Genomic DNA, 21422 nt, shown 5'->3' on the forward strand with positions numbered 1-21422 from the left:
AGCACTGTCCCTGGTTTCCAGACGAAGGCTCTGTTAACTTAGATGTCTGGGAAAAAGTAGGAAAACAGTTAAAAACTTACCATGCAGAACATGGCTCAGAAAAAGGTGCCTAATGACGCCTTTTCCTTATGGAATATCATTAGAGATGTCTTAGACCCTGCCCCAGATTCAGAAAAAGTACATCTTAAAAGTGATAGTGAAGAAAATGCTGTAGCTAAACCTGCCCCTGAATCTAAAAGAGTAACTTTTAAAGAGGAAAATGAGGTCGAAACTGTAGTTAAACCTGAGGAAAATGAGAAAAACGAAGACCCGCCTGACTATCGGCAACTAAGAAAAATGTTAGCAGCTGTGACTACTCAGGAACAACTTAAAGATAGGGATGAGGAACAAGATCAGCCTTCCCCAAAAGAAAAAGAGAATTTAGGCGAGATAACAACTAAATATCACTCTGATGGAGATTGGCATCTCTTAAACAAAGATGCCCCAAAAGGCCTAAGAGAAACTTCCCCTGTCAGACCATCCGCTCCTAGGAGCTTGAGGGAAACATCCCCGATCAGACAGTTTGTAAGATTTAGTCACCAAACAGTTAAAGGATCTCCGGAGCAGGAGAAGAGAAATACGGGACGCTCCCATCCCTCCATGCCTCCTCCTCCGTGTGGGGGTAAAGGGCCTCCTCTAGGAGTTTCCCGGAGAAGGGTTTTCTCTAGTCCCAAGGATAAATTTGATCCTCACCTTGAGGCTTCTTTTCTAGTCCCCTCTGCAGTTTAGATAGGGTAAAGAAGGTACAAAATAAATAAAAATATTCTCAAAAAAAAAAAAATTAAAAAATGGGTTTCTCTGCATCTAAGAATAGACAAATGTTTATTGGCTCTGTGAAATATGATTAAAAATGTCCTGGACCCCTGTCATGAGGCTGTTAAATAGCCTTTGAGGGAGGCTATAGCGGTAGATGGTGGTGAGTCTCCACTTTCTGCATAGATCATAATTTCTGCTATTGGGGAAAAAAAAAAAAAAAAAAAGGAGGGAGAAAGTGCTTTACCTCCCGAGGAAGGAGAGGGCTTACAGGACGCTGCGGCCGAGCGCCCTGGCGAGCTCCCTCCCCCTCTGCGCAAACCTTTAAAAAACTTATCCACCACTTTCTGATTTAAGGTGATCGCCACCACCTCTGTTGGTGCCTCCCAGGACCCAGGAGTTCCCCCACTTTGCCCCCAAAGCCTCTCAAAACGTTGCCTAAGCCTGAGGAAGATAAAAAGTTTTTTGAACAGTGGAGCTTTTAAAACAGACTGCGTGCACAATATGCAGAGCATGCTTCTTAGAGAAAACCCCCTCAGGGGGGGTCTCACCCAGGCTAGGAGAAAAGCGAAACCGCAAGGGGATTTAGCAACAATATTAACCCCTGATGTGCCGCTTACTCCAATTCCAACGGGAGTGGCTGGCCCCCTACCTTTGGACATTGTAAGATCTGTCCTGGGGCATAGCTCGCTTTCTTTTCAAAAAAAAAAAAAAAAAAAAATTCGGTGGTGCATGGTGTAGTAGATTCTGATTATATTGAGAAATTAAAGTCTTGATATCACCGCCTACCAAAACTGTACAAATTAATAAAGGTCAAAGAGTAACACAGCCTTTGCTTTACCTTATTATCAGACAAGAAAAAACTTGACTTCTCAAGTTAAGAGCCACGAAACATTTGGATCTAGTGATCTAGCCTTTTGGGTGCAGGAAATTACAGCTCCTGGCCAACACATACTACTGAAAATGAGTTGGTGGGATTAGAGAAAGTGGTATGTGAGGTGGGGATGCTATACAGGTGGTACATTTAACAATACTTTATATATTGTTATAAATACATAATATAAATATATTTGCCTAATTACAGTTTGCCTAATTAGGTATGGGTATAAATAAAATATAATAAAGGTATACCTAATTCTACTTATAGATCTATACTTAATTTGTATATAAATTAATATGTATACTATATATACATATATATATACTGTATAATTAAATGGATATTGCAGTAATATAATGTGTGTGGCTGATATTAATTGGTATGGATTGGTGTGCTGTGATGATATATGTTCTATATACTGTATAATTGTATATGTGTGACATGCATTATTGCAGTACATTGGTTTGTGTTGGTTGGTATTAGCTGTGTATGTGTTGTATTGCTGTAATATATATTAATTAATATATTAATTATAAAGATTAATTCAAGTATATTGATTTATATATATTATATGTCAATAAGTTTATACTTGTTGCCATATATAAATACATATATAAATACATTTTACATTTAGGTATGTCTGTATACCAAAATGAGATAAGGAGCTTATACATTTATTATTTAAATTTATACAGAGACCTAAACTAAACATTAGACCTAAATTAACATATCCCTAGGAAAACAGCTGGACAAATAGTAAAGTTATGTCCAAATTGTAATTAATCACTTAAACGTAAACACACAGGGGCAGACTACAATGATGAGACACTAGATGCCTGAATTACAGGCTACCACTCGGCCCCTGGTCAAGTAAAAAGACCTCCTTACTGGAGAGTGAAAAGGGCCAGATGTGTTGCTAACTTGTGGGAGAGGGTATGCTTATATATTTCTACAGAATGCAGATTCTCCGATTTGGATCTCAGAAAAATTCGTCATGTCACATTCCCCAAAGACCAGGTTCGCGGCGCGCGCACTCGCTCGCTCCCCCTCCCCCAGCCAGCTCTCTCCGCCGCCAGCGGCGCCCTGCACCCTCCTTGCTGCACCCCGAGACCTAGAGCAAAGAAGTCTGTGCGGCGAGTGAGGGCCAGAGAGGAAAGCGCGCCCGCGCAGTGCAGTCCAGACCAGCGCGCTCCCGCCGCCGGCGACAGGAAAACGCCCCGAGCCCAAGCGGCGCGGCTAGCCCGAGTCCGCGAACCCCGCCCCTCCGCCCGCCGTAGACGCCTCGGCCCACAACCTGCCGTTCGCGTTCTGCCTCCTGATGCTGCGGACACTGCTCCGCCGAGCCGATGCCTACAGCTGCTCCTTGTTTCATCTTGTTTAAATCCTCAATATAATGTTTGCTCCTTTGTGGTGGTGTTGTGAACAAATGTATGCTCTCATCTTGTTTAAATCCTCAATATAATGTTTGCTCCTTTGTAATGTTACAACGTCCACCTTATCTTATGATGTAACCACTTATTGAATTATGCTCTTGCTGTATTACAACAACTGCAGGATTTAATGCGAACACGACGGTTTGTGGGCTTACTTATCTTGGGAATAGCAGCATTGATAAGTGCAATTACTTCTGTTACTGTGGCAGCAATATCATTGACTCAACAAGTACATACTGCTCAATATGTTGATTCTATGTCCAAAAATGTTTCTTTAGCATTGGCAACACAGGAAGCTATAGACAGGAAATTAGAAATGAGGGTAGATGCCCTAGAGGAAGCAGTAATACATATTGGGACTGAATTGCAGGCTTTAAAGGTGAAAATGGCATTGTCCTGTCATGCTGACTACCGGTGGATATGTGTAACACCCCTGAAAGTAAATGAGACAGATTTTGAATGGGAAAAGATTAAAAACCATATTTCAGGTATTTGGAACAGCTCTGACATTAGCTTAGACTTAGGGAAACTTCACAATCAAATAGCAACCCTGGAACACTCCCGATTAGATTTTACTGCCGCTGGAACAGCAAATGATTTCTTCCATACTTTCTCTAACTACATTTCAGGAAAAAATATTCTGTCTACCTTCCTCGGCTACGCTACCTTGGCTGTTTTAATTTTATTTCTAATAATCATTCTTCCTTGTATTGTCAGGATTCTTCGGCAGAGCATTCAGAGGCTCGCGACTGAGCTACATCTGGCTGTTTTAAGAAATAAAAAGGGGGAGATGCGGGGAGCCGGTGAGGCATTCCACTCGTGACAAAGGTCATGAGGAAGGAGGCTCGGCATACGCAAAGGCGGGATCGAGCCTCAGGAGTCCCCCCGGATATTCTCGAGCATTTTCCCCCAAAAAACCAGAGTCTGCCTACTTTATTGCTTTGTGCTCTCACCTCTGACTTTACTGGGGGCTGTCCCCTACCACCGTCTCTCTCTCTCTGTGTCAAAGAGTTAACTTACAGCTCCAATTAATAAAGTTCCTGGGCAATTAGGAGTGTTTAAATCCAAACCCCTCTGATGGCTCTCTAACTCGCCTGACAAGTTTACCCGGACTCCTGCAGCTATGCATACGATTGTTTACAGTCTCCCAGGAGAGGCATGGGAAGCTTAAGATATTCAAATAGCTTAGAGCCTCTCAGAGAGTTAAAAACTGTCAGAATAAACTAGTAAAGGATTTCATTGATGAGTCAATGCTTGTTGCCAAGTTTTCACATCCCCTGAATTGTATCCTTGAATATGTATCAATTAATAGTGGGTATGTAGAAAAAATAAGTAGTGGCCTTGGTGTTAGTAACTTTAGACCCTTAAGGTAATAAATTCTTTCTTTGTTGTAAACCCATTACACATCCGCCCTATAGGAATGCAATTTTATCTTTGGAAGATGGTGCCAAACCTTGAAATAATTACTCTTAGAGAAAGTAAGTCTTTGTTGATAAGTCCTTGTCAAGAGTCATAAAATGTTAGTAGGCCTTCTGGCCAGAAGATGATGTAAATCACCTAAACCATTTGTATACGATACATTTGCAGGAAAGAAACCTTGGTTTTTGATAAGAACCAAAGACTGCTGACTTTGCATCCCCTATTATCCTCTATGTGTAACTTAGGGTATAAAAGCCCCTGTTAAAAATAAAGCTACGGGCCTTGCTCACCAACGCTTGGTCTCCCCATGTCATTCTTCCCTTTAACTTCCAGCTGAGTCTCCATCTGGAGCGCGGAACCCACCACGCTGACTAATCATGCCTGGGCTTCTAAGACCCACTCGAGAAGGTGTCTAGGGTGAGACACCTTCCGCTATTCGAGAGGGCGCCTGCGGCCTACGTCAGTGGTGCAAACTTCTTGTCTTGAAGTTTTATTGGTCTCCCGCGTAAACCAAGCTACTCAGCTTCTTTTCTCCACTGAATTTTCCTACTGAGCTATCCTCATTCTATTGTTCTCTATATCTCTAATTAGCATATAAATAGTCGCCTAGGCCGTCTCTCCTTCGAATACCCTGGATCAGCTGGGGCTGGTCCTCGGCAGGTGGCGCCCGATACAGGGATTTCGAAGGTAAGTCCCCAACCCCATTCCCCCAGTGTTGAGTTTTCGGGACGGATAGGACCCCACTTAGGGTGCTGCAGACCCCCCTGTAGAATAGACAGGGAGAGAGGAGTGGGAAGTGTTGAAAGTGTTGAAGAGTTAGAGAGAAAAAACGATTTCTAAAAAGGCTGACAAAAAAGGCCTAATCTTTTGATAGCTAAAAGCAAAATCTTTTACTATACTTAATTTTCTGACATGGGTAATACTGAATCAAATGAAAGACAGCTCTTTATAGGAGTAATTTTACAGTTATTAGGTAAAAGAGGAATTAAAGTTAAAAAATCTGCCATTCAATCATTTCTTTCATTTGTACAAGAGCACTGTCCCTGGTTTCCAGACGAAGGCTCTGTTAACTTAGATGTCTGGGAAAAAGTAGGAAAACAGTTAAAAACTTACCATGCAGAACATGGCTCAGAAAAGGTGCCTAATGACGCCTTTTCCTTATGGAATATCATTAGAGATGTCTTAGACCCTGCCCCAGATTCAGAAAAAGTACATCTTAAAAGTGATAGTGAAGAAAATGCTGTAGCTAAACCTGCCCCTGAATCTAAAAGAGTAACTTTTAAAGAGGAAAATGAGGTCGAAACTGTAGTTAAACCTGAGGAAAATGAGAAAAACGAAGACCCGCCTGACTATCGGCAACTAAGAAAAATGTTAGCAGCTGTGACTACTCAGGAACAACTTAAAGATAGGGATGAGGAACAAGATCAGCCTTCCCCAAAAGAAAAGAGAATTTAGGCGAGATAACAACTAAATATCACTCTGATGGAGATTGGCATCTCTTAAACAAAGATGCCCCAAAAGGCCTAAGAGAAACTTCCCCTGTCAGACCATCCGCTCCTAGGAGCTTGAGGGAAACATCCCCGATCAGACAGTTTGTAAGATTTAGTCACCAAACAGTTAAAGGATCTCCGGAGCAGGAGAAGAGAAATACGGGACGCTCCCATCCCTCCATGCCTCCTCCTCCGTGTGGGGGTAAAGGGCCTCCTCTAGGAGTTTCCCGGAGAAGGGTTTTCTCTAGTCCCAAGGATAAATTTGATCCTCACCTTGAGGCTTCTTTTCTAGTCCCCTCTGCAGTTTAGATAGGGTAAAGAAGGTACAAAATAAATAAAAATATTCTCAAAAAAAAAAAAATTAAAAAATGGGTTTCTCTGCATCTAAGAATAGACAAATGTTTATTGGCTCTGTGAAATATGATTAAAAATGTCCTGGACCCCTGTCATGAGGCTGTTAAATAGCCTTTGAGGGAGGCTATAGCGGTAGATGGTGGTGAGTCTCCACTTTCTGCATAGATCATAATTTCTGCTATTGGGGAAAAAAAAAAAAAAAGGAGGGAGAAAGTGCTTTACCTCCCGAGGAAGGAGAGGGCTTACAGGACGCTGCGGCCGAGCGCCCTGGCGAGCTCCCTCCCCCTCTGCGCAAACCTTTAAAAAACTTATCCACCACTTTCTGATTTAAGGTGATCGCCACCACCTCTGTTGGTGCCTCCCAGGACCCAGGAGTTCCCCACTTTGCCCCCAAAGCCTCTCAAAACGTTGCCTAAGCCTGAGGAAGATAAAAAGTTTTTTGAACAGTGGAGCTTTTAAAACAGACTGCGTGCACAATATGCAGAGCATGCTTCTTAGAGAAAACCCCCTCAGGGGGGGTCTCACCCAGGCTAGGAGAAAAGCGAAACCGCAAGGGGATTTAGCAACAATATTAACCCCTGATGTGCCGCTTACTCCAATTCCAACGGGAGTGGCTGGCCCCTACCTTTGGACATTGTAAGATCTGTCCTGGGGCATAGCTCGCTTTCTTTTCAAAAAAAAAAAAAAAAAAATTCGGTGGTGCATGGTGTAGTAGATTCTGATTATATTGAGAAATTAAAGTCTTGATATCACCGCCTACCAAAACTGTACAAATTAATAAAGGTCAAAGAGTAACACAGCCTTTGCTTTTACCTTATTATCAGACAAGAAAAAACTTGACTTCTCAAGTTAAGAGCCACGAAACATTTGGATCTAGTGATCTAGCCTTTTGGGTGCAGGAAATTACAGCTCCTGGCCAACACATACTACTGAAAATGAGTTGGTGGGATTAGAGAAAGTGGTATGTGAGGTGGGGATGCTATACAGGTGGTACATTTAACAATACTTTATATATTGTTATAAATACATAATATAAATATATTTGCCTAATTACAGTTTGCCTAATTAGGTATGGGTATAAATAAAATATAATAAAGGTATACCTAATTCTACTTATAGATCTATACTTAATTTGTATATAAATTAATATGTATACTATATATACATATATATATACTGTATAATTAAATGGATATTGCAGTAATATAATGTGTGTGGCTGATATTAATTGGTATGGATTGGTGTGCTGTGATGATATATGTTCTATATACTGTATAATTGTATATGTGTGACATGCATTATTGCAGTACATTGGTTTGTGTTGGTTGGTATTAGCTGTGTATGTGTTGTATTGCTGTAATATATATTAATTAATATATTAATTATAAAGATTAATTCAAGTATATTGATTTATATATATTATATGTCAATAAGTTTATACTTGTTGCCATATATAAATACATATATAAATACATTTTACATTTAGGTATGTCTGTATACCAAAATGAGATAAGGAGCTTATACATTTATTATTTAAATTTATACAGAGACCTAAACTAAACATTAGACCTAAATTAACATATCCCTAGGAAAACAGCTGGACAAATAGTAAAGTTATGTCCAAATTGTAATTAATCACTTAAACGTAAACACACAGGGGCAGACTACAATGATGAGACACTAGATGCCTGAATTACAGGCTACCACTCGGCCCCTGGTCAAGTAAAAAGACCTCCTTACTGGAGAGTGAAAAGGGCCAGATGTGTTGCTAACTTGTGGGAGAGGGTATGCTTATATATTTCTACAGAATGCAGATTCTCCGATTTGGATCTCAGAAAAATTCGTCATGTCACATTCCCCAAAGACCAGGTTCGCGGCGCGCGCACTCGCTCGCTCCCCCTCCCCCAGCCAGCTCTCTCCGCCGCCAGCGGCGCCCTGCACCCTCCTTGCTGCACCCCGAGACCTAGAGCAAAGAAGTCTGTGCGGCGAGTGAGGGCCAGAGAGGAAAGCGCGCCCGCGCAGTGCAGTCCAGACCAGCGCGCTCCCGCCGCCGGCGACAGGAAAACGCCCCGAGCCCAAGCGGCGCGGCTAGCCCGAGTCCGCGAACCCCGCCCCTCCGCCCGCCGTAGACGCCTCGGCCCACAACCTGCCGTTCGCGTTCTGCCTCCTGATGCTGCGGACACTGCTCCGCCGAGCCGATGCCTACAGCTGCTCCTTGTTTCATCTTGTTTAAATCCTCAATATAATGTTTGCTCCTTTGTGGTGGTGTTGTGAACAAATGTATGCTCTCATCTTGTTTAAATCCTCAATATAATGTTTGCTCCTTTGTAATGTTACAACGTCCACCTTATCTTATGATGTAACCACTTATTGAATTATGCTCTTGCTGTATTACAACAACTGCAGGATTTAATGCGAACACGACGGTTTGTGGGCTTACTTATCTTGGGAATAGCAGCATTGATAAGTGCAATTACTTCTGTTACTGTGGCAGCAATATCATTGACTCAACAAGTACATACTGCTCAATATGTTGATTCTATGTCCAAAAATGTTTCTTTAGCATTGGCAACACAGGAAGCTATAGACAGGAAATTAGAAATGAGGGTAGATGCCCTAGAGGAAGCAGTAATACATATTGGGACTGAATTGCAGGCTTTAAAGGTGAAAATGGCATTGTCCTGTCATGCTGACTACCGGTGGATATGTGTAACACCCCTGAAAGTAAATGAGACAGATTTTGAATGGGAAAAGATTAAAAACCATATTTCAGGTATTTGGAACAGCTCTGACATTAGCTTAGACTTAGGGAAACTTCACAATCAAATAGCAACCCTGGAACACTCCCGATTAGATTTTACTGCCGCTGGAACAGCAAATGATTTCTTCCATACTTTCTCTAACTACATTTCAGGAAAAAATATTCTGTCTACCTTCCTCGGCTACGCTACCTTGGCTGTTTTAATTTTATTTCTAATAATCATTCTTCCTTGTATTGTCAGGATTCTTCGGCAGAGCATTCAGAGGCTCGCGACTGAGCTACATCTGGCTGTTTTAAGAAATAAAAAAGGGGGAGATGCGGGGAGCCGGTGAGGCATTCCACTCGTGACAAAGGTCATGAGGAAGGAGGCTCGGCATACGCAAAGGCGGGATCGAGCCTCAGGAGTCCCCCCGGATATTCTCGAGCATTTTCCCCCAAAAAACCAGAGTCTGCCTACTTTATTGCTTTGTGCTCTCACCTCTGACTTTACTGGGGGCTGTCCCCTACCACCGTCTCTCTCTCTCTGTGTCAAAGAGTTAACTTACAGCTCCAATTAATAAAGTTCCTGGGCAATTAGGAGTGTTTAAATCCAAACCCCTCTGATGGCTCTCTAACTCGCCTGACAAGTTTACCCGGACTCCTGCAGCTATGCATACGATTGTTTACAGTCTCCCAGGAGAGGCATGGGAAGCTTAAGATATTCAAATAGCTTAGAGCCTCTCAGAGAGTTAAAAACTGTCAGAATAAACTAGTAAAGGATTTCATTGATGAGTCAATGCTTGTTGCCAAGTTTTCACATCCCCTGAATTGTATCCTTGAATATGTATCAATTAATAGTGGGTATGTAGAAAAAATAAGTAGTGGCCTTGGTGTTAGTAACTTTAGACCCTTAAGGTAATAAATTCTTTCTTTGTTGTAAACCCATTACACATCCGCCCTATAGGAATGCAATTTTATCTTTGGAAGATGGTGCCAAACCTTGAAATAATTACTCTTAGAGAAAGTAAGTCTTTGTTGATAAGTCCTTGTCAAGAGTCATAAAATGTTAGTAGGCCTTCTGGCCAGAAGATGATGTAAATCACCTAAACCATTTGTATACGATACATTTGCAGGAAAGAAACCTTGGTTTTTGATAAGAACCAAAGACTGCTGACTTTGCATCCCCTATTATCCTCTATGTGTAACTTAGGGTATAAAAGCCCCTGTTAAAAATAAAGCTACGGGCCTTGCTCACCAACGCTTGGTCTCCCCATGTCATTCTTCCCTTTAACTTCCAGCTGAGTCTCCATCTGGAGCGCGGAACCCACCACGCTGACTAATCATGCCTGGGCTTCTAAGACCCACTCGAGAAGGTGTCTAGGGTGAGACACCTTCCGCTATTCGAGAGGGCGCCTGCGGCCTACGTCAGTGGTGCAAACTTCTTGTCTTGAAGTTTTATTGGTCTCCCGCGTAAACCAAGCTACTCAGCTTCTTTTCTCCACTGAATTTTCCTACTGAGCTATCCTCATTCTATTGTTCTCTATATCTCTAATTAGCATATAAATAGTCGCCTAGGCCGTCTCTCCTTCGAATACCCTGGATCAGCTGGGGCTGGTCCTCGGCAGGTGGCGCCCGATACAGGGATTTCGAAGGTAAGTCCCCAACCCCATTCCCCCAGTGTTGAGTTTTCGGGACGGATAGGACCCCACTTAGGGTGCTGCAGACCCCCCTGTAGAATAGACAGGGAGAGAGGAGTGGGAAGTGTTGAAAGTGTTGAAGAGTTAGAGAGAAAAAACGATTTCTAAAAAGGCTGACAAAAAAGGCCTAATCTTTTGATAGCTAAAAGCAAAATCTTTTACTATACTTAATTTTCTGACATGGGTAATACTGAATCAAATGAAAGACAGCTCTTTATAGGAGTAATTTTACAGTTATTAGGTAAAAGAGGAATTAAAGTTAAAAAATCTGCCATTCAATCATTTCTTTCATTTGTACAAGAGCACTGTCCCTGGTTTCCAGACGAAGGCTCTGTTAACTTAGATGTCTGGGAAAAAGTAGGAAAACAGTTAAAAACTTACCATGCAGAACATGGCTCAGAAAAGGTGCCTAATGACGCCTTTTCCTTATGGAATATCATTAGAGATGTCTTAGACCCTGCCCCAGATTCAGAAAAAGTACATCTTAAAAGTGATAGTGAAGAAAATGCTGTAGCTAAACCTGCCCCTGAATCTAAAAGAGTAACTTTTAAAGAGGAAAATGAGGTCGAAACTGTAGTTAAACCTGAGGAAAATGAGAAAAACGAAGACCCGCCTGACTATCGGCAACTAAGAAAAATGTTAGCAGCTGTGACTACTCAGGAACAACTTAAAGATAGGGATGAGGAACAAGATCAGCCTTCCCCAAAAGAAAAAGAGAATTTAGGCGAGATAACAACTAAATATCACTCTGATGGAGATTGGCATCTCTTAAACAAAGATGCCCCAAAAGGCCTAAGAGAAACTTCCCCTGTCAGACCATCCGCTCCTAGGAGCTTGAGGGAAACATCCCCGATCAGACAGTTTGTAAGATTTAGTCACCAAACAGTTAAAGGATCTCCGGAGCAGGAGAAGAGAAATACGGGACGCTCCCATCCCTCCATGCCTCCTCCTCCGTGTGGGGGTAAAGGGCCTCCTCTAGGAGTTTCCCGGAGAAGGGTTTTCTCTAGTCCCAAGGATAAATTTGATCCTCACCTTGAGGCTTCTTTTCTAGTCCCCTCTGCAGTTTAGATAGGGTAAAGAAGGTACAAAATAAATAAAAATATTCTCAAAAAAAAAAAAAATTAAAAAATGGGTTTCTCTGCATCTAAGAATAGACAAATGTTTATTGGCTCTGTGAAATATGATTAAAAATGTCCTGGACCCCTGTCATGAGGCTGTTAAATAGCCTTTGAGGGAGGCTATAGCGGTAGATGGTGGTGAGTCTCCACTTTCTGCATAGATCATAATTTCTGCTATTGGGGAAAAAAAAAAAAAAGGAGGGAGAAAGTGCTTTACCTCCCGAGGAAGGAGAGGGCTTACAGGACGCTGCGGCCGAGCGCCCTGGCGAGCTCCCTCCCCCTCTGCGCAAACCTTTAAAAAACTTATCCACCACTTTCTGATTTAAGGTGATCGCCACCACCTCTGTTGGTGCCTCCCAGGACCCAGGAGTTCCCCACTTTGCCCCCAAAGCCTCTCAAAACGTTGCCTAAGCCTGAGGAAGATAAAAAGTTTTTTGAACAGTGGAGCTTTTAAAACAGACTGCGTGCACAATATGCAGAGCATGCTTCTTAGAGAAAACCCCCTCAGGGGGGGTCTCACCCAGGCTAGGAGAAAAGCGAAACCGCAAGGGGATTTAGCAACAATATTAACCCCTGATGTGCCGCTTACTCCAATTCCAACGGGAGTGGCTGGCCCCCTACCTTTGGACATTGTAAGATCTGTCCTGGGGCATAGCTCGCTTTCTTTTCAAAAAAAAAAAAAAAAAAAATTCGGTGGTGCATGGTGTAGTAGATTCTGATTATATTGAGAAATTAAAGTCTTGATATCACCGCCTACCAAAACTGTACAAATTAATAAAGGTCAAAGAGTAACACAGCCTTTGCTTTTACCTTATTATCAGACAAGAAAAAACTTGACTTCTCAAGTTAAGAGCCACGAAACATTTGGATCTAGTGATCTAGCCTTTTGGGTGCAGGAAATTACAGCTCCTGGCCAACACATACTACTGAAAATGAGTTGGTGGGATTAGAGAAAGTGGTATGTGAGGTGGGGATGCTATACAGGTGGTACATTTAACAATACTTTATATATTGTTATAAATACATAATATAAATATATTTGCCTAATTACAGTTTGCCTAATTAGGTATGGGTATAAATAAAATATAATAAAGGTATACCTAATTCTACTTATAGATCTATACTTAATTTGTATATAAATTAATATGTATACTATATATACATATATATATACTGTATAATTAAATGGATATTGCAGTAATATAATGTGTGTGGCTGATATTAATTGGTATGGATTGGTGTGCTGTGATGATATATGTTCTATATACTGTATAATTGTATATGTGTGACATGCATTATTGCAGTACATTGGTTTGTGTTGGTTGGTATTAGCTGTGTATGTGTTGTATTGCTGTAATATATATTAATTAATATATTAATTATAAAGATTAATTCAAGTATATTGATTTATATATATTATATGTCAATAAGTTTATACTTGTTGCCATATATAAATACATATATAAATACATTTTACATTTAGGTATGTCTGTATACCAAAATGAGATAAGGAGCTTATACATTTATTATTTAAATTTATACAGAGACCTAAACTAAACATTAGACCTAAATTAACATATCCCTAGGAAAACAGCTGGACAAATAGTAAAGTTATGTCCAAATTGTAATTAATCACTTAAACGTAAACACACAGGGGCAGACTACAATGATGAGACACTAGATGCCTGAATTACAGGCTACCACTCGGCCCCTGGTCAAGTAAAAAGACCTCCTTACTGGAGAGTGAAAAGGGCCAGATGTGTTGCTAACTTGTGGGAGAGGGTATGCTTATATATTTCTACAGAATGCAGATTCTCCGATTTGGATCTCAGAAAAATTCGTCATGTCACATTCCCCAAAGACCAGGTTCGCGGCGCGCGCACTCGCTCGCTCCCCCTCCCCCAGCCAGCTCTCTCCGCCGCCAGCGGCGCCCTGCACCCTCCTTGCTGCACCCCGAGACCTAGAGCAAAGAAGTCTGTGCGGCGAGTGAGGGCCAGAGAGGAAAGCGCGCCCGCGCAGTGCAGTCCAGACCAGCGCGCTCCCGCCGCCGGCGACAGGAAAACGCCCCGAGCCCAAGCGGCGCGGCTAGCCCGAGTCCGCGAACCCCGCCCCTCCGCCCGCCGTAGACGCCTCGGCCCACAACCTGCCGTTCGCGTTCTGCCTCCTGATGCTGCGGACACTGCTCCGCCGAGCCGATGCCTACAGCTGCTCCTTGTTTCATCTTGTTTAAATCCTCAATATAATGTTTGCTCCTTTGTGGTGGTGTTGTGAACAAATGTATGCTCTCATCTTGTTTAAATCCTCAATATAATGTTTGCTCCTTTGTAATGTTACAACGTCCACCTTATCTTATGATGTAACCACTTATTGAATTATGCTCTTGCTGTATTACAACAACTGCAGGATTTAATGCGAACACGACGGTTTGTGGGCTTACTTATCTTGGGAATAGCAGCATTGATAAGTGCAATTACTTCTGTTACTGTGGCAGCAATATCATTGACTCAACAAGTACATACTGCTCAATATGTTGATTCTATGTCCAAAAATGTTTCTTTAGCATTGGCAACACAGGAAGCTATAGACAGGAAATTAGAAATGAGGGTAGATGCCCTAGAGGAAGCAGTAATACATATTGGGACTGAATTGCAGGCTTTAAAGGTGAAAATGGCATTGTCCTGTCATGCTGACTACCGGTGGATATGTGTAACACCCCTGAAAGTAAATGAGACAGATTTTGAATGGGAAAAGATTAAAAACCATATTTCAGGTATTTGGAACAGCTCTGACATTAGCTTAGACTTAGGGAAACTTCACAATCAAATAGCAACCCTGGAACACTCCCGATTAGATTTTACTGCCGCTGGAACAGCAAATGATTTCTTCCATACTTTCTCTAACTACATTTCAGGAAAAAATATTCTGTCTACCTTCCTCGGCTACGCTACCTTGGCTGTTTTAATTTTATTTCTAATAATCATTCTTCCTTGTATTGTCAGGATTCTTCGGCAGAGCATTCAGAGGCTCGCGACTGAGCTACATCTGGCTGTTTTAAGAAATAAAAAAGGGGGAGATGCGGGGAGCCGGTGAGGCATTCCACTCGTGACAAAGGTCATGAGGAAGGAGGCTCGGCATACGCAAAGGCGGGATCGAGCCTCAGGAGTCCCCCCGGATATTCTCGAGCATTTTCCCCCAAAAAACCAGAGTCTGCCTACTTTATTGCTTTGTGCTCTCACCTCTGACTTTACTGGGGGCTGTCCCCTACCACCGTCTCTCTCTCTCTGTGTCAAAGAGTTAACTTACAGCTCCAATTAATAAAGTTCCTGGGCAATTAGGAGTGTTTAAATCCAAACCCCTCTGATGGCTCTCTAACTCGCCTGACAAGTTTACCCGGACTCCTGCAGCTATGCATACGATTGTTTACAGTCTCCCAGGAGAGGCATGGGAAGCTTAAGATATTCAAATAGCTTAGAGCCTCTCAGAGAGTTAAAAACTGTCAGAATAAACTAGTAAAGGATTTCATTGATGAGTCAATGCTTGTTGCCAAGTTTTCACATCCCCTGAATTGTATCCTTGAATATGTATCAATTAATAGTGGGTATGTAGAAAAAATAAGTAGTGGCCTTGGTGTTAGTAACTTTAGACCCTTAAGGTAATAAATTCTTTCTTTGTTGTAAACCCATTACACATCCGCCCTATAGGAATGCAATTTTATCTTTGGAAGATGGTGCCAAACCTTGAAATAATTACTCTTAGAGAAAGTAAGTCTTTGTTGATAAGTCCTTGTCAAGAGTCATAAAATGTTAGTAGGCCTTCTGGCCAGAAGATGATGTAAATCACCTAAACCATTTGTATACGATACATTTGCAGGAAAGAAACCTTGGTTTTTGATAAGAACCAAAGACTGCTGACTTTGCATCCCCTATTATCCTCTATGTGTAACTTAGGGTATAAAAGCCCCTGTTAAAAATAAAGCTACGGGCCTTGCTCACCAACGCTTGGTCTCCCCATGTCATTCTTCCCTTTAACTTCCAGCTGAGTCTCCATCTGGAGCGCGGAACCCACCACGCTGACTAATCATGCCTGGGCTTCTAAGACCCACTCGAGAAGGTGTCTAGGGTGAGACACCTTCCGCTATTCGAGAGGGCGCCTGCGGCCTACGTCAGTGGTGCAAACTTCTTGTCTTGAAGTTTTATTGGTCTCCCGCGTAAACCAAGCTACTCAGCTTCTTTTCTCCACTGAATTTTCCTACTGAGCTATCCTCATTCTATTGTTCTCTATATCTCTAATTAGCATATAAATAGTCGCCTAGGCCGTCTCTCCTTCGAATACCCTGGATCAGCTGGGGCTGGTCCCCAGCACTCTTCCAATGCACCAAACCCAGTGGAGTGCCGAGAGGCCCCTCCCACCTCCAGTTTCCCTGACTTCTCAGAGCCACCATGAGAAGCCCCCTGAGGTCACCTGCACAAGTCGAGGGACCCCAGGGTGTCCTGCCTCAACCCGAGAAAGACCTCGAGAGACCTTCTTCAACACGTCTCGAGGCCAGATTCCCCTACTGCCGTGAGCCGGCATATTGCATATTGAGTGCATATTGCATATTGCATATTGAGTGCAGCACTTTCCACAGCATCATCTTTCAGGATCTGGAATAGCTCCACTGGAATTCTATCACTGCTGGGAGCCAGTGAGGAACTCCGCCCATGACAAAGGTCATGAGGAAGGAGGCTCGGCATACGCAAAGGCGGGATCGAGCTTCAGGAGTCCCCCTGGAAATTCTCGAGCATATACCCCCAAAACCAGAGTCTGCCTACTTTCTGCTTGTGCTTTCACCTAAACCTCTGACTTTACGGGGGCTCTCCCCCACTACCTCTCTCTGAAAAAAGAGTTAGCTTACAGTTCCAGTTAATAATTCCTGGGTGTGACAGTGTTTAACCTACAAACTCCTTTGGAAATCCTCTAGCCTGCCTGAATAGGTTTTTCCGGCCACATGGGATTGTTCAGAGCCTCCCAACTGTGAGAGGCAGGAGATGTTCTAAACTGTCTAAACACAGATTCTTTTGAGTAGTTACAAGATTGATTAGAAATTGTATTGGTGAATGGTTTTTCACTTGTTGGGCCATTGTTTGCTGCTAAGTTTCCATATCCCTTACCTGCTGTGTCCCTGGCAGTGTATTGATTAATATAATTGGTGTAAGTAGTAGCTTTAATGTTTGTAACCTGGGACCCTTGAGTTAATTCTTTTTCTTGTTATAGCCCACCACACCTTTGCTCTGTAGGAATGCAACTTTATCTAATGCTTTTTTGGAGGGTGGCTCCTGACCAACCACCTTTAGAGAAAAATAAGTTTTCTGAAGAAAAGGTCTTAAAATGTTAACAGGCCTCCGGGCCAGAAGATGATGCAAATCACCTAAGCTTTTGCATATGATAAGTTTGCAGGAAGAAAGCCTGGTTTGCTGCAAGACTCGACCCCTTCCCCCATTATCCTCTATGCATAACTTAAGGTATAAAAACTACTTTGAAAAATAAAGTGCGGGCCTTGTTCACCGAAACTTGGTCTCACCATGTCGTTCTTTCTCTTACCTTCTGGCTGAATTATTCAGCCTCTTTTCTCCACTGAATTTCCTCACTGAGCTATCCTCATTCTATTACTCTTTATATCCTTAATTAACATTTAATTAAGCAGTGGTTTCCTGATCTTCGCCTACGCCGTCTCTCCTTCGAATACCCTGGATCAGCCGGGGCTGGTCCCCGGCACCCTACCATGGCTCGAGAGCAATGACGCGCTCGCCCTCGCCACTCGCATGGAGACCCGACTTCCCTGGCGCCCCACGAGAGGCTCACTGACCTCGCCGTCGTACCTCGTGAGAAAGCGCACACTGGGGCCGCCGCTCGAGAACAACCCCAAGACTCCCCCGTCATCGCGAGATGAGGGCCTTCGTCTCCTGCATGGCCTAGAGACCAATCTCGCGACCTCTCTCCAAACGCCTCAGGAGGCTTGACTCCCTTTAGTCCACCCAGTGAGCTCCAAGAGATACCCGTCGCGACTCGAGAGCAGAGCGGGGTTCTTTGCTTCCACTCGAGATGGATGCCTGTCTCCCCGGGTGTGTCTGGAATGCAACCCCGAGATCCCTGTCGCCCCTGGAGAGGAACACTGGCTTCTGGACACAAGCCTAGATGAGGTCTATTGGCCCTGCAGTCACTCGAGAGCAATCCCCAGCTTTCCTTCGCAACTCGAATGGAAGATTGGACTTCCCTGGGCCAACACAAGAGGCATCCTGAATTCCCCGTCGTAATTCGAGAATCCTGCTACACCTCGAGAAAAACCACGTGGTTCCCCCGTCATCGCAAGATGTAGCCCTGTGCCGCTACAGCGTCTCAGGAGAAGTCCCACTTTAGGAATTGGAGTTCGAAACGGTACTTGTCACCCTTGATGCGACCCACAAAGTGCCCCGACATCCCGGTCTCCCTCGAGAGGAACACCGAAGTTTTCCGGCAACACTTCCTCGGAGCCTCTTCTACCCTCCTGATCTGGACAGGAGGGTCGACTCCCCTGCTTTGTCTGGAAGGGGTTCCCGACCTTCCGGTCGCACCTCAGGATGAGGCCGGTCTCACGACGACATTCCAGACGTGGCCTCGTGGGTGGTTCCACATTCCGAAGGACCCCGATTTCCCGGTCCCCTCTTGATAAGAACCCGATGCCCGGACACCTCTTCGAACTCCACCCTGTGAATGAAGTCAACACGAAGGGGCAGTGACTCGCCCGTGCATCGTCGGGAAAAGACCCCCAGGTTCCAAATACCGCTCGACAAGTGGCCTGTCTCCCCGGGAACACCTCGAGAGGCAAGCGGAGTTCCATGCCTCAACCCAAGACGAGGCCTGACTCTCCTGTCCCAAGTCTGCAGGGACCTTGCGATCGGAGTCTGAAGTCAGAGGAACCCTGAGGTTCCTGCCTCAACTGGAGATGAGGCCCTCTTCCAATGCACCAAACCCAGTGGAGTGCCGAGAGGCCCCTCCCACCTCCAGTTTCCCTGACTTCTCAGAGCCACCATGAGAAGCCCCCTGAGGTCACCTGCACAAGTCGAGGGACCCCAGGGTGTCCTGCCTCAACCCGAGAAAGACCTCGAGAGACCTTCTTCAACACGTCTCGAGGCCAGATTCCCCTACTATGACTTGAGAGTAAAGACGCGCTCCCCCTCGCCATTCGCATGGAGACCCGACTTCCTTGCCGCCCCACGAGAGGCTCACTGACCTCGCCGTCGTACCTCGCGAGAAACCGCACACTGGGGCCGCCGCTCGAGAACAACCCCGAGCCTCCCCCGTCATCGCGACTTGAGGGCCTTCGTCTCCTGTATGGCCTAGAGACCAGTCTCTCGACCTCTCTCCAAACGCCTCAGGAGGCTTGACTCCCTTTAGTCCACCCAGTGAGCTCCAAGAGATACCCGTCGCGACTCGAGAGCAGAGCGGAGTTCTTTGCTTCCACTCGAGATGGATGCCTGTCTCCCCGGGTGCGTCTGGAATGCAACCCCGAGATCCCTTTCGCCCCTGGAGAGGAACATTGGCTTCTGGACACAAGCCTAGATGAGGTCTATTGGCCCTGCAGTCACTCGAGAGCAATCCCCAGCTTTCCTTCGCAACTCGAATGGAAGATTGGACTTCCCTGGGCCAACACAAGAGGCATCCTGAATTCCCCGTCGTAACTCGAGAATCCCGCTGCAACTCGAGAAAATCCACGTGGTTCCCCCGTCATCGCAAGATGAAGCCCTTTCCCGCTACAGTGTCTCAGGAGAAGTCCCACGTTAGGTATTGGAGGTCGAAACGGTACTTGGCACCCTTGATGCGACCCACAAAGTGCCCCGACATCCCGGTCTCCCTCAAGAGGAACACCGAGGTTTTCCCGCACCACTTCCTCTGAGCCCCTTCTACCCTCCTGATCTGGACAGGAGGGTCGACTCCCCTGCTTTGTCTGGAAGGGGTTCCCGACCTTCCGGTCGCACCTCAGGATGAGGCCGGTCTCACGACGACATTCCAGACGTGGCCTCGTGGGTGGTTCCACATTCCGAAGGACCCCGATTTCCCGGTCCCCTCTTGATAAGAACCCGATGCCCGGACACCTCTTCGAACTCCACCCTGTGAATGAAGTCAACACGAAGGGGCAGTGACTCGCCCGTGCATCGTCGGGAAAAGACCCCCAGGTTCCAAATACCGCTCGACAAGTGGCCTGTCTCCCCGGGAACACCTCGAGAGGCAAGCGGAGTTCCATGCCTCAACCCAAGACGAGGCCTGACTCTCCTGTCCCAAGTCTGCAGGGACCTTGCGATCGGAGTCTGAAGTCAGAGGAACCCTGAGGTTCCTGCCTCAACTGGAGATGAGGCCCTCTTCCAATGCACCAAACCCAGTGGAGTGCCGAGAGGCCCCTCCCACCTCCAGTTTCCCTGACTTCTCAGAGCCACCATGAGAAGCCCCCTGAGGTCACCTGCACAAGTCGAGGGACCCCAGGGTGTCCTGCCTCAACCCGAGAAAGACCTCGAGAGACCTTCTTCAACACGTCTCGAGGCCAGATTCCCCTACTGCCGTGAGCCGGCATATTGCATATTGAGTGCATATTGCATATTGCATATTGAGTGCAGCACTTTCCACAGCATCATCTTTCAGGATCTGGAATAGCTCCACTGGAATTCTATCACTGCTGGGAGCCAGTGAGGAACTCCGCCCATGACAAAGGTCATGAGGAAGGAGGCTCGGCATACGCAAAGGCGGGATCGAGCTTCAGGAGTCCCCCTGGAAATTCTCGAGCATATACCCCCAAAACCAGAGTCTGCCTACTTTCTGCTTGTGCTTTCACCTAAACCTCTGACTTTACGGGGGGCTCTCCCCCACTACCTCTCTCTGAAAAAAGAGTTAGCTTACAGTTCCAGTTAATAATTCCTGGGTGTGACAGTGTTTAACCTACAAACTCCTTTGGAAATCCTCTAGCCTGCCTGAATAGGTTTTTCCGGCCACATGGGATTGTTCAGAGCCTCCCAACTGTGAGAGGCAGGAGATGTTCTAAACTGTCTAAACACAGATTCTTTTGAGTAGTTACAAGATTGATTAGAAATTGTATTGGTGAATGGTTTTTCACTTGTTGGGCCATTGTTTGCTGCTAAGTTTCCATATCCCTTACCTGCTGTGTCCCTGGCAGTGTATTGATTAATATAATTGGTGTAAGTAGTAGCTTTAATGTTTGTAACCTGGGACCCTTGAGTTAATTCTTTTTCTGGTTATAGCCCACCACACCTTTGCTCTGTAGGAATGCAACTTTATCTAATGCTTTTTGGAGGGTGGCTCCTGACCAACCACCTTTAGAGAAAAATAAGTTTTCTGAAGAAAAGGTCTTAAAATGTTAACAGGCCTCCGGGCCAGAAGATGATGCAAATCACCTAAGCTTTGCATTATGATAGAGTGTTGCAGGAAGAAAGCCTGGTTTGCGGCAAGACCGACCCTCCCCCATATCCGCTGC

The 21422-nt window shown here is 44.7% G+C and overlaps 1 long non-coding RNA gene across 1 annotated transcript; it reads left to right on the forward strand.

Moving 5' to 3' along the window:
- Positions 1-471: 471 nt before the first annotated feature.
- LOC132344769 (uncharacterized) lies at positions 472-21341 on the forward strand. The gene is made up of 2 exons (XR_009493724.1): positions 472-5211; positions 8233-21341. It is a non-coding gene; the product is annotated as an uncharacterized lncRNA (long non-coding RNA).
- The last annotated feature ends 81 nt before the right edge of the window (positions 21342-21422 follow it).

Source organism: Bos taurus, unplaced genomic scaffold, assembly GCF_002263795.3.
Source record: "Bos taurus isolate L1 Dominette 01449 registration number 42190680 breed Hereford unplaced genomic scaffold, ARS-UCD2.0 Leftover_ScbfJmS_2264, whole genome shotgun sequence".
Taxonomy (NCBI): Eukaryota; Metazoa; Chordata; class Mammalia; order Artiodactyla; family Bovidae; genus Bos; species Bos taurus.